This window comes from Ranitomeya imitator, chromosome 7 (genome assembly GCF_032444005.1).
Source record: "Ranitomeya imitator isolate aRanImi1 chromosome 7, aRanImi1.pri, whole genome shotgun sequence".
Taxonomy (NCBI): Eukaryota; Metazoa; Chordata; class Amphibia; order Anura; family Dendrobatidae; genus Ranitomeya; species Ranitomeya imitator.
In genome coordinates this window covers 165,435,030-165,447,254 of record NC_091288.1, presented here as the reverse complement: position 1 = coordinate 165,447,254, position 12,225 = coordinate 165,435,030, and the positions used below count along the sequence as shown (strand labels likewise).

The 12,225-nt window shown below is 43.4% G+C and overlaps 1 protein-coding gene across 2 annotated transcripts in view; it reads right to left on the bottom strand.

The window, feature by feature from the left end:
* METTL22 (methyltransferase 22, Kin17 lysine) overlaps window positions 1-12,225 on the bottom strand; it is a 201,000-nt gene that overhangs the window by 53,579 nt on the left and 135,196 nt on the right. The gene's annotated exons all lie outside the window — the stretch shown is intronic.

Genomic DNA, 12,225 nt, shown 5'->3' with positions numbered 1-12,225 from the left:
GCAAATGTAGCTATATTCTCCCTGCAGCCGCTCGCATCCAGTAATTATGGCAGTTCATGGAGCTGTAACAGTCCCTGCTCGCTACATGGTGGCCCCTTGTAATCACTCCCGACACACTGATTGACAGCCTGCTCTACAGTATGTGTATGATTACAGCGCACTCATAGTAAGGTGAGCATTGACCGTAGCGTTTCCTTGCATTACCCCAATGACTGGAAGCGAGCAAGGAGGATTTTAGTCATGATTCAGCTAACACAGCAACATGATATAAATGCTACTTACTTGCAGATTAGCAGTACGTCTGCAGGTAATTCAACTTTTTGTAGGGGGCAGGTTCCATTTAAAGGACCCGTGCATTATGATGGGGCCAAACCTTTAACTACTCCTTTCCACCTGCTTGTTTAACCTCAATCTTCAACCTCCCTCTGTTTTTTTTTTAAAACTTTTTTAACACCTCAGTGTATAAGATACATCGGTGTTTTATAGTAGGTGATATTAGGAATACATTTTTAGGTCATGTAATGAACTCACACTTTAACACCCCGCCTGACGTCACTATTACGTCAGAAGGATTTCTGTCTCCCGTGCGGTCTCCCCACTTGCACCGTTATGACGTTCTGCATCCCTAGGAGACACGTAAGGTCATCTTAGTATAATTTTGCACATACACCCACTGTCCACACAGGCCCAGGGAAGCACAGGAAGTGAGAGGGTGTGGCCCACTCAGTCACTGATGTAGCACCACACTCGCCCACAACCCTGACAGGCTGAGGCCCCTTTCACTAGTAGCAGTGAAACAGCACCTGGTCAGTCCGGTAGCAGTTCCTAGTTAGCTATAAACCCTGTTGGCTAATGGGATTATATCTGGCCAGAAACCAGCCCAGGTAGCATGGAAAGTTAAGCAGAGACCACATGGCCTTACACAAGCCTTTATCCCCTTGTTTGGACACACCCTTTTCAGCCCCCAGGAGGGTCCTTATTCCCTACCACTCAAAGTTTGTAGCTACATCTCCCAAAACCTATGAAAGATCATAACTTCCCAAGAAAAGATCATAGGGCAGTGGTTCTGGCATAATCGGGTCTGGCTGGGCCCCTATTACGCTTGGAGACCAAACACAGCTTTGCTACCTGGCTCCAACTAGACATTATATGTATCTCCCCGCCCAGGTGAGCTAGAACAGATCGAGACTCTGGAAGGCATTCGGTCCGTTCCAGAGATCTCGAAAATGTATGTGTGTGCGTGGCTAGGATGTAAAATAAGTCCATATTCTCCTTATGAGATCATAGCTGACTCAACAAAGCAGTTAGACCACATGGTATCCACAGGTTGTCTTCCTGCAGGAGCTTAGAGACTGCTAGCTAGTGGGGTGTGTGAATTTCATCTCTGAAGCCAAGAAGGCTGCCCCCTCCCTGCTGCTGAGTCAGGTGTCCTGTTACAGCTACATGTTTCAGAAGGTTTTTTAGATGCCAAAAACCACCCCACCTTCAAAGTTCATATTTACCATAATTTTTTTTTCTATAAAACAGATTTTTTAAAGATTTTTACAATGATAATTAATCTTAACAGGGGACTTGAACAAGCTAGTTGCACCCCACCATTTGTCAAATGCTTTAGAATCTCACAGATACAATTGATAGTGACATCTAAGAAGTTTAAAAGGCTAGAATCACAGTAAGCTTTCATCTTGCATTAGCACGCCAACTACGATCTTTAGTTACCGCCACCCTCCCATATGATATATACAGTATAATTCAAAGAATGAAGACAGTTTAAAAACAAGTTGTCAAATAGAAGGTTGTTTAGACCCTCTAATATGTCCCTTAGGAGATACAGTTTACACATCTGACATTCATGGTCTATGATCTCCAGACTAGTGGCAAGTCTATTGAACTCAATTCAACAGTATTATATAGGTGTATGAACCTAATGATTTTAGTTCCGAGCCCCACGGCCGATCCAAACATCCCATTTCATGTTCAGACATGTGAAACTGCATTACACTTGCAAAGAAAAAATAGCGCAATTTGTTGCTTTAGTTTGCTTGTCCAGGTTTTGCTTCCTGGAAACACAAACAATTGAAAAGAAAAATGTGCACGAAAAGTTTTGAAGCAAAATTTGTTAGGCTTAGCCTCCTATAGAGGAGTTTCTGGCTTGGCTATTATTATTCTTGTTAACTTCCAAGGCTCTTAAAAGGGTCAGAAACTGATTTTATGATAGCTACTTCCAATAGGTGGTACTCGCGGGATTGCAATTTTTTCTTTGGAAAGAAAGCCAATTTGCATAGGTTTTAGGTAAAACACCAAACTATCATTGAAAATGGGAGTACTTGGTCAAACCAAAGTGATTGGTGTCTCTACTCCATTTTTGGTGTTCCCAGTAAGAGACTGGGTTTGGATAGGGAGAGTGCGAGGTGGATTACGAACATTGTTATAAAATTTCACAATTGGTGGAGTAATAACGAAATAAAATTTAAAAAAATGTCACTGAGGAAGATTTGTATGACTACTAGTGATGAGCGAGTGTGCTGGGATAAGGTGATACCTGAGCACGCTCGTGTCCTAATCGAGTATTCCGGCATGCTCGAAAAATATGCTTGAGTCCCCGTGGCTGCATGTCTCGCGGCTGTTTGACAGCCGCAACATATGCAGGGATTGCCTGTTTGTTTGAGCATATTTATTGAGCACGCTGAAATACTTGACTAGGACACGAGCGTGCTCAGGTAACACCTTATCCAGGCACACTCGCTCATCACTAATGAATACAGCCTTAAGGGGCTCGTTGGTAGTCTGTGGGTTTCGCACCAGAGCCCTGAAAACCCCCCTCCTCTCTACTGCTTACTGACACCCCGGTGCCTCTATGGATTAGTAGGTCAGGTGTGATATCATTGTAGCATTTTGTGTAAATCGCGCCTACTAATTGAAAGAATCGTTGGGGATGACTGCCGGCAGGCTTTGCATGGTTTTGATCAATTTGGCTGCGGGACCAGGGTCCTACAAATCTTTTTGCCAACCTCCAAATTCTATCCATTTGCTAGAATTGGAATACCTGCCTGAGCAGAATATTTCTTCAACTGTGTGCTGGAGATTTGCAAAGTTATAATTAGCATAAACGTCACAAAGAAAGTAATGATATGTTTAAAAGGAAAACAAACACTCAAAAACTATTTTTTTGCATATAATGTAGAAAAAAAAACACCAATCAGTTTTATTACTGCAATAACGGGTAAAAAATTATCAAAATATAGAACTAATTAGCTCACTAAATTTTGACTCGGAATGCCAAGCTCTTACACAACGGAAGACACCGGTAACAGAGGAATATATTAGCCTTGAACTGTCACATTCACAGTCAGAATGTATTGCATGTTAAAAGGAACAATTCTATGGAGATTTCCATAATTAGGGCCTGCCAGTACCAATCAAACGACAACATTCAGGATTATTAATTCCACATTATCTAACACTGTGGGTACATCAAGTCATTAGAATTAGAGCTGCAATGACTAAAGGTACAGTAGGAATAGAACAAGCCTCACACAAAAAGTTATAATTAAATGGTAATTAGAGATGATGTGCTGAGGAGCAGTCACTTATTGTAAGGGTATGTTTCTACGGTTAGAATTGCATCAGGATTTGACGCAGGTAAAATCTGCACCTGAGGTCACTGGCAGGTCACCTGCGTTTTTTATGCGTTTTTTTTCATGCGGATTTGTGCGTGTTTTTGTAAGCTAAATAAAGATATACAAAAAAAGAGAATTGTGATGTAATTTCTTGTCCAACCTCTTCATTTACATACTCCATTGAAGAATAATGTTTACACACATAGATAGATAGATAGATAGATATAGATAGATACGATAGATCTAAATATCTATCTATTTATCTATCGTATCTATCTATCTACTGATATATCTACCTACAAATATATCTATCTATAGATAGATATATCTATAGATAGCTGGATAGATATATCGATAGATAGATAACAGATATATAGATAATACCAAGCCCGATGATTAGTAATAAATATAATAAAATGGTAATAAAGTGTTAGGCCGGGATCACACATGCGAGAAACACGAGTCTCGCATCTTAATACCCGGCACATCCGCCGGCACTCGGGAGCAAATCGTGCTGTTGCATGTATTTCTGTGCAGCCGCACAGAAGATGCGAGACTCGTGCGAGTTTCTCACATGTGTGATCCCGGCCTTAAAAGCAATATCTGTTTAATTTAAAAAAAAAACAAAAAAAAACTGAAAAAAAAAATGGCGTGGGCTCTCGCACAATTTTCTGCGCCAGGGAGGGAAAGCCAATGACTGGCGGACCGATGTTTGTAACCTGGGAAGGGGTTAATACCCATGGCCCCTTCCCAGGCTATGAATATCAGCCCGCAGCTATATATTTAGCCTTTACTGGCTATTAAAATAGGTGGACCCCCCAAAAAAAATTACGTGGGGGTTCCCCTATAATTTATAGCCAGAAAGGCTACACAGACAGCTGCAGGGCTTATATTCATAGCCATGATACCTATTGGCCCCCCTGGCTACAAATACCAGGTCCCAGCCGTCCCAGAAAAGGTTCATCTGTGAGATGCGCCAATTCCGACGCTTAGCCTTTCTTCCCACTCCTGTGTAGCAGTGGGATATGGGGTAATAAGGGGTTAATGTCACCTTTGTAAGGTGACATTAAGCCGGCTTAGTAATAGAGAGGCGTCAATAAGCTACCTACCATTACTAATCCTATAGATGGTAAAGGGTTAATAAAACACACATGCAAAATAAAATATTTTAATGAAATAAAACACCTCACAGTTTTGATATCTTTATTGTACTGGTAATCCAAGCGAAGCCCTCGTTCATCTGGAAAAAAAGAAAAATAATAAACAACAGTATACTCCCTGTGTCCGACGTAGTCCTTAATAACGAGTGTCCCACGACGAGTCCAGCTCTGATATGTCTGGATGCCTGACATCCAGACATAGCAGAGCTTGTAGATGACCACCGGAGATAACTCTACAGCGATCACCTACACTGCAGTGTTCTCACCATCAGCTGATTGTGAGAACCAGCCTAGTGATCGGAGACAATCCCCGGTTACATGCACGGCAGTTCTTGCGGTAAGCCAGGTTATCGTGAGAACTGCAGGGAACGCAGGCTTCCGTCGGTTGAACAGGTAAGACCTTATTTAAATTAGGAGACATGAATAGTAAGCTGCATTTACGCAGTTACTCCGCACGTGACTAATCATTAGATGCGGTTTTACTGTGTCTAATGATAGTCTATGGGAAATTTACGGTGCGGCGTCAGAGCGTCACCGCATTGTAAACAGACATACTGCGTTCTGAAAAGACGCGCCACACGTCCGTTTACAAATAGTGGAGACGGATTTCAGGAAATCCCCTCCACTATGCTGTAACATCTGGACGCTGCGTGTTTGACGCTGCGGCTCTACGCAGCATCAAACACGCAGTGTTTCCTGACCGTGGAAACATACCCTAGAAGTTTCATGTTTGCAGCAGTTTTACACATTTTCTACATTGTGTTCGTAGTCAATACCACAGATTCTCCACATTTTCAGCTATAATCCCTGGTGAGATGAGGTCTACATACCACAAGTAAAATCTCTGCCTCCATTCGTGACCCCTTCACCACCCAAAACTGTTTTCACCTTCATGACCAGGCCAAATTTTACCATTCTGACCAGTGTCACTTTATGGGGTAATAACTATGGAACGCTTCAACAGATTTAACCCCTTCATGACCCAGCCTATTTTGACCTTAAAGACCTTGCCGTTTTTTGCAATTCTGACCAGTGTCCCTTTATGAGGTAATAACTCAGGAACGCTTCAACGGATCCTAGCGGTTCTGAGATTGTTTTTTCGTGACATATTGGGCTTCATGTTAGTGGTAAATTTAGGTCAATAAATTATGCGTTTATTTGTGATAAAAACGGAAATTTGGCGAAAATTTCGCAATTTTCACATTTTGAATTTTTATTCTGTTAAACCAGAGAGTTATGTGACACAAAATAGTTAATAAATAACATTTCCCACATGTTTACTTTACATCAGCACAATTTTGGAAACAAAATTTTTTTTTTGCTAGGAAGTTATAAGGGTTAAAATTTGAACAGCGATTTCTCATTTTTACAACGAAATTTACAAAACCATTTTTTTAGGGACCACCTCACATTTGAAGTCAGTTTGAGGGGTCTATATGGCTGAAAATACCCAAAAGTGACACCATTCTAAAAACTGCACCCCTCAAGGTACTCAAAACCACATTCCAGAAGTTTATTAACCCTTCAGGTGCTTCACAGCAGTAGAAGCAACATGGAAGGAAAAAATGAACATTTAACTTTTTAGTCACAAAAATTATCTTTTAGCAACAATTTTTTTATTTTCCCAATGGTAAAAGGAGAAACTGAACCACGTAAGTTGTTGTCCAATTTGTCCTGAGTACGCTGATGCCTCATATGTGGGGGTAAACCACTGTTTGGGCGCACGGCAGGGCTTGGAAGGGAAGGAGCGCCATTTGACTTTTTGAATCAAAAATTGGCTCCACTCTTTAGCGGACACCATGTCACGTTTGGAGAGCCCCCGTGTGCCTAAAAATTGGAGCTCCCCCACAAGTGACCCCATTTTGGAAACTAGACGCCCCAGGGAACTTATCTAGATGCATAGTGAGCACTTTGAACCCCCAGGTGCTTCACAAATTGATCCGTAAAAATGAAAAAGTACTTTTTTTTCACAAAAAAATTCTTTTAGCCTCAATTTTTTCATTTTCACATGGGCAACAGGATAAAATGGATCCTAAAATTTGTTGGGCAATTTCTCCTGAGTACACTGATACCTCATATGTGGGGGTAAACCACTGTTTGGGCACATGGTAAGGCTCGGAAGGGAAGGCGCGCCATTTGACTTTTTGAATGGAAAATTAGTTCCAATTGTTAGCGGACACCATGTCGCGTTTGGAGAGCCACTGTGTGCCTAAACATTGGAGCTCCCCCACAAGTGACCCCATTTTGGAAACTAGACCCCCCCAAGGAACTTATCTAGATGCATATTGAGCACTTTAAACCCCCAGGTGCTTCACAGAAGTTTATAACGCAGAGCCATGAAAATAAAAAATAATTTTTCTTTCCTCAAAAATGATTTTTTAGCCTGGAATTTCCTATTTTGCCAAGGGTAATAGGAGAAATTGGACCCCAAATGTTGTTGTCCAGTTTGTCCTGAGTACGCTGATACCCCATATGTGGGGGTAAACCACTGTTTGGGCACACGTCGGGGCTCAGAAGGGAAGTAGTGACTTTTGAAATGCAGACTTTGATGGAATGGTCTGCGGGCGTCACGTTGCGTTTGCAGAGCCCCTGGTGTGCCTAAACAGTAGAAACCCCCCACAAGTGACCCCATTTTAGAAACTAGACCCCCCAAGGAACTTATCTAGATATGTGGTGAGCACTTTGAACCCCCAAGTGCTTCACAGACGTTTACAACGTAGAGCCGTGAAAATAATAAATCATTTTTCTTTCCTCAAAATTGATGTTTTAGCAAGCATTTTTTTATTTTCACAAGGGTAACAGGAGAAATTGGACCCCAGTAATTGTTGCGCAGTTTATCCTGAGTATGCTGGTACCCCATATGTGGGGGTAAACCACTGTTTGGGCACATGTCAGGGCTCGGAATTGAGGGAGCACCATTTGACTTTTTGAATACGAGATTGGCTGGAATCAATGGTGGCGCCATGTTGCGTTTGGAGACCCCTGATGTGCCTAAACAGTGGTAACCCCTCAATTCTACCTCCAACACTAACCCCAACACACCCCTAACCCTAATCCCAACTGTAGCCATAACCCTAATCACAACCCTAACCCCAACACACCCCTAACCCTAACCACAACCCTAATTCCAACTGTAGCCATAACCCTAATCACAGCCCTAACCCTAACCCCAACACATCCCTAACCCTAATCCCAACTGTAGCCATAACCCTAATCACAGCCCTAACCCTAACCCCAACACACCCCTAACCCTGATCCCAACTGTAGCCATAACCCTAATCACAACCCTAACCACAACACACCCCTAACCACAACCCTAATTCCAACCCTAACCCTAAGGTTATGTGCCCACGTTGCGGATTCGTGTGAGATTTTTCAGCATCATTTTTTAAAAATCCGCAGGTAAAAGGCACTGCGTTTTACCTGCGGATTTTCCACGGATTTCCAGTGTTTTTTGTGCGGATTTCACCTGCGGATTCCTATTGAGGAACAGGTGTAAAACGCTGCGGAATCCGCACAAAGAATTGACATGCTGCGGAAAATACAACGCAGCGTTTCCGCGCGGTATTTTCCGCACCATGGGCACAGCAGATTTGGTTTCCATATGTTTACATGGTACTGTAAACCTGATGGAACACTGCTGCGAATCCGCAGCCAAATCCGCACCGTGTGCACATGGCCTAATTCTAAAGGTATGTGCACACGCTGCGGAAAACGCTGCGGATCCGCAGCAGTTTCCCATGAGTTTACAGTTCAATGTAAACCTATGGGAAACAAAAATCGCTGTACACATGCTGCGGAAAAACTGCACGGAAACGCAGCGGTTTACATTCCGCAGCATGTCACTTCTTTGTGCGGATTCCGCAGCGGTTTTACAACTGCTCCAATAGAAAATCGCAGTTGTAAAACCGCAGTGAAAGGCGCAGAAAAACCGCGGTAAATCCGCCATAAATCCGCAGCGGTTTAGCACTGCGGATTTATCAAATCCGCAGCGGAAAAATCCGCAGAGGACCAGAATACGTGTGCACATACCGAAACCCTAACCCTAGCCCTAACCCTACCCCTAACCCTAACCCTACCCCTAACCCTAGCGGAAAAAAAAAAATTCTTTATTTTTTTATTGTCCCTACCTATGGGGGTGACAAAGGGGGGGGGGGTCATTTATTATTTTTTTTATTTTGATCACTGAGATATAATCTATCTCAGTGATCAAAATGCACTTTGGAACGAATCTGCTGGCCGGCAGATTCGGCGGGCGCACTGCACATGCGCCCGCCATTTTGGAAGATGGCGGCGCCCGGAGAGAAGACGGACGGACCCCGGCAGGATCGGTAAGTATGATAGGGTGGGGGGGAGCACGGGGGGGGGGATCGTAGCATGGGGTGGGGGTGAATCGGAGCGCAGGAGGGGTGGAACGGAGCACGGGGGGGTAGAACGGAGCACGGGGAGGGTGGAACGGAGCACGGGGGGGTGGAACGGAGCACGGAGGGGGGTGGATCGGAGTGCAGGGGGGGTGATCGGAGCACGGGGGGAGCAGACAAGAACACGGGGGGGAGTGGAGCACAGGACAGAGGGGAGCCGGAGCAGTGTACCGGACAGATCGGGGGGCTGGGGGGGGGGCGATCGGTGGGGTGGGGGCACATTAGTATTTCCAGCCATGGCCGATGATATTGCAGCATCGGCCATGGCTGGATTGTAATATTTCACCTGTTATAATAGGTGAAATATTACAAATCGCTCTGATTGGCAGTTTCACTTTCAACAGCCAATCAGAGCGATCGTAGCCACGAGGGGGTGAAGCCACCCCCCCTGGGCTAAACTACCACTCCCCCTGTCCCTGCAGATCGGGTGAAATGGGAGTTAACCCTTTCACCCGGCCTGCAGGGACGCAATCTTTCCATGACGCCACATAGGCGTCATGGGTCGGATTGGCACCGACTTTCATGACGCCTATGTGGCGTCAAAGGTCGGGAAGGGGTTAATCAATCCTGTGATTACAGTGCTAAAATTAGTTTGATACGAGTTGGTTTTTGTTTGTTTTTTAAAGGAAAAAAATCAAATTTGGAGAATTTTGAAAATGAAACAAATTTCTAATTTTTATTTTTGTGCCCTTAACCGCTTTCCAACTGACAGCTGCATTTAACTTGCGCTTACTGGAAGTGCGTTGAAAATCCCACCCATCAGTGACCCCTTCATGTGATTGCGGGTCACCGATGGGTTGGCATAAAAACCAGAGGTCTTCAGCAGACTTCTATGGTTGTCATAGCCGGATTGCTATGAGCGCCGCGCGGTGGTCAGTGCTCATAGCAAGTGAGCATTTCTGTTGCACACAAGGCGATCTGATCATCGCTTGTGTGCATCAGAGGCGATCAGACAACTGCAGCTTCAAGTCTCCCATGGAGACTAAAAAAGAACCTAGACATGTTTGGTGTCTATGAACTCGTAATGACCTGGAGAATCATAATGGTATGTCAGTTTTAGCAGTTAGTGAATATTATAAAAAAACCTAACAAAAAGCAACTGTGGAATTGCACTGTTTTTTGCAATTTCACCGCACTTAGAATTTTTTTCCCCGTTTTCCAGGACACGATATGTTAAAACCAATGGTGTTGTTCAAAATTACAACTTTTCCCACAAAAAAGCAAGCCCTCACATGACCATCTTCGCCTTGGCTCTTCCAGATTGCCCTGATGCATTGGCATCAGGATAATGGGGCTTGGGGTTCATGTCAGCTGTGAATTGTCCAAAAACACAAGCTGACATCAAGCCCTAGTGTTAGTAATGGAGAAGTAATGAGACACCCCATTACTAACCTTGTAGTACAAAGGAAACACACATACAAAAATACTTTATTTAAATAATCCCTCCTCCACATTATCCCTGGTTCACCACTTTATTAAAAGAAAAAAAAAGTTCCCATGGAAGTCAGATGTAGTCCACAGAATCTGATGTAGTCCAAACGAATCCAGTGAAGTCCATCAAATCCTCCGTACAAAGTCTATGTAGCCTCATTCTGAGGTTCCATAGGCTTGGCTAACAGTCAGTTCCAGGTCCTGTTGCGCTGCGCCAGATCCAGTAATTCTGAGGAGTGGTGACGTCGGTAACTTTACCGCTCATCGGAGTCATCGGGTCACACTGTGCTCTGTGTGATCTAGCAAATCTGAGGAGCAGTAACGTTACTGGCATCACCACTCTTTAGAGCTGCCGGGTCTCATGCAGCATGACCCCAAAGTGGCTGTTTGCTAAGATTATGGAGCCTCAGAACAAGGGTACATAGACTTTGTGCAGAGGATTCGATGAACTTTGTTGGATTTTTTTTTAATAAAGCTGTAAATTGGGGAAAGTATTTGTTTTATTTATCTGTGCTTCTGTGTGTGTTCTTTTCAAGTTTCCATTCATTTGGACTATGTCAGATTCACTGGCCTACGTCAGACCTGCATGGAATATGTTTATTTTTTTTTTTTTAAATAAAGTGCTGAACCAGGGAAAGTGTTGGAGTGTGTTTAATCAACCTGAGTTATATTCATCCTCCCAAATCAAAAGGTATTTAGTCAAGTGCTTACCTAAGGCAGTAAATTCACATAATCGGGATTTGTAAAGTAGTGGCCTATCCCTTACACAATACAGCGGGTGATATACAGGTGCTTCTCCCAAATTAGAATATCATCAAAAAGTTAATTTATTTCAGTTCAATATAAAAAGTGAATCTTATATATTATATAGAGTCATTACAAACAGAGTGATCTAATTTACGTGTTTATTTCTGTTAATGTTGATTGTTATGTCTTACAGCCAATGAAAACCCAAAAGTCATTATCTCAGTAAATTAGAATACTTTATAACACCCGCCTGAAAAATGATTTTAAAATCCAAAATGTTGGCCTTCTGAAATGCATGTTCAGTAAATGCACTCAATACTTGGTCGGGGCTCCTTAATGCATCAATTACTGCATCAATGTGATGTGGCATGGAGGCGATCAGCCTGTGGCACTGCTGAGGTGTTATGGAAGCCTAAGATGCTTTGATAGCAGCCTTCAGCTTGTCTGCATTGTGGGGTCTGGTGTCTCATCTTCCTCTGGTTAAGGTCATGTGAGTTTGCAGGCCAATCAAGAACAGTGAGTGAGACTGTTGTTGTTAAACCAGGTATTGGTACTTTTGGCAGTGTGGACAGGTGCCAAGTCCTGGTGGAGAATGAAATTTCCATCCCCAAAAAGTTTGTCGGCAGAGGGAAGAATGAAGCGCGGTAAAATTTCTTGGTAGACGGCTGCGCTTATTTTGTCTTGATAAAGCACAGTGGACCTACACCAGCAGATGACATGGCTCCCCAAACCATCACTGATTGTGGAAACCACACTAGACCTCAAGCAGCTTGGATTGTGGCCTCTCCACTCTTCCTCCAGACTCTGGGACCTTGATTTCCAAATTAAATGCAACATTTACTTTAA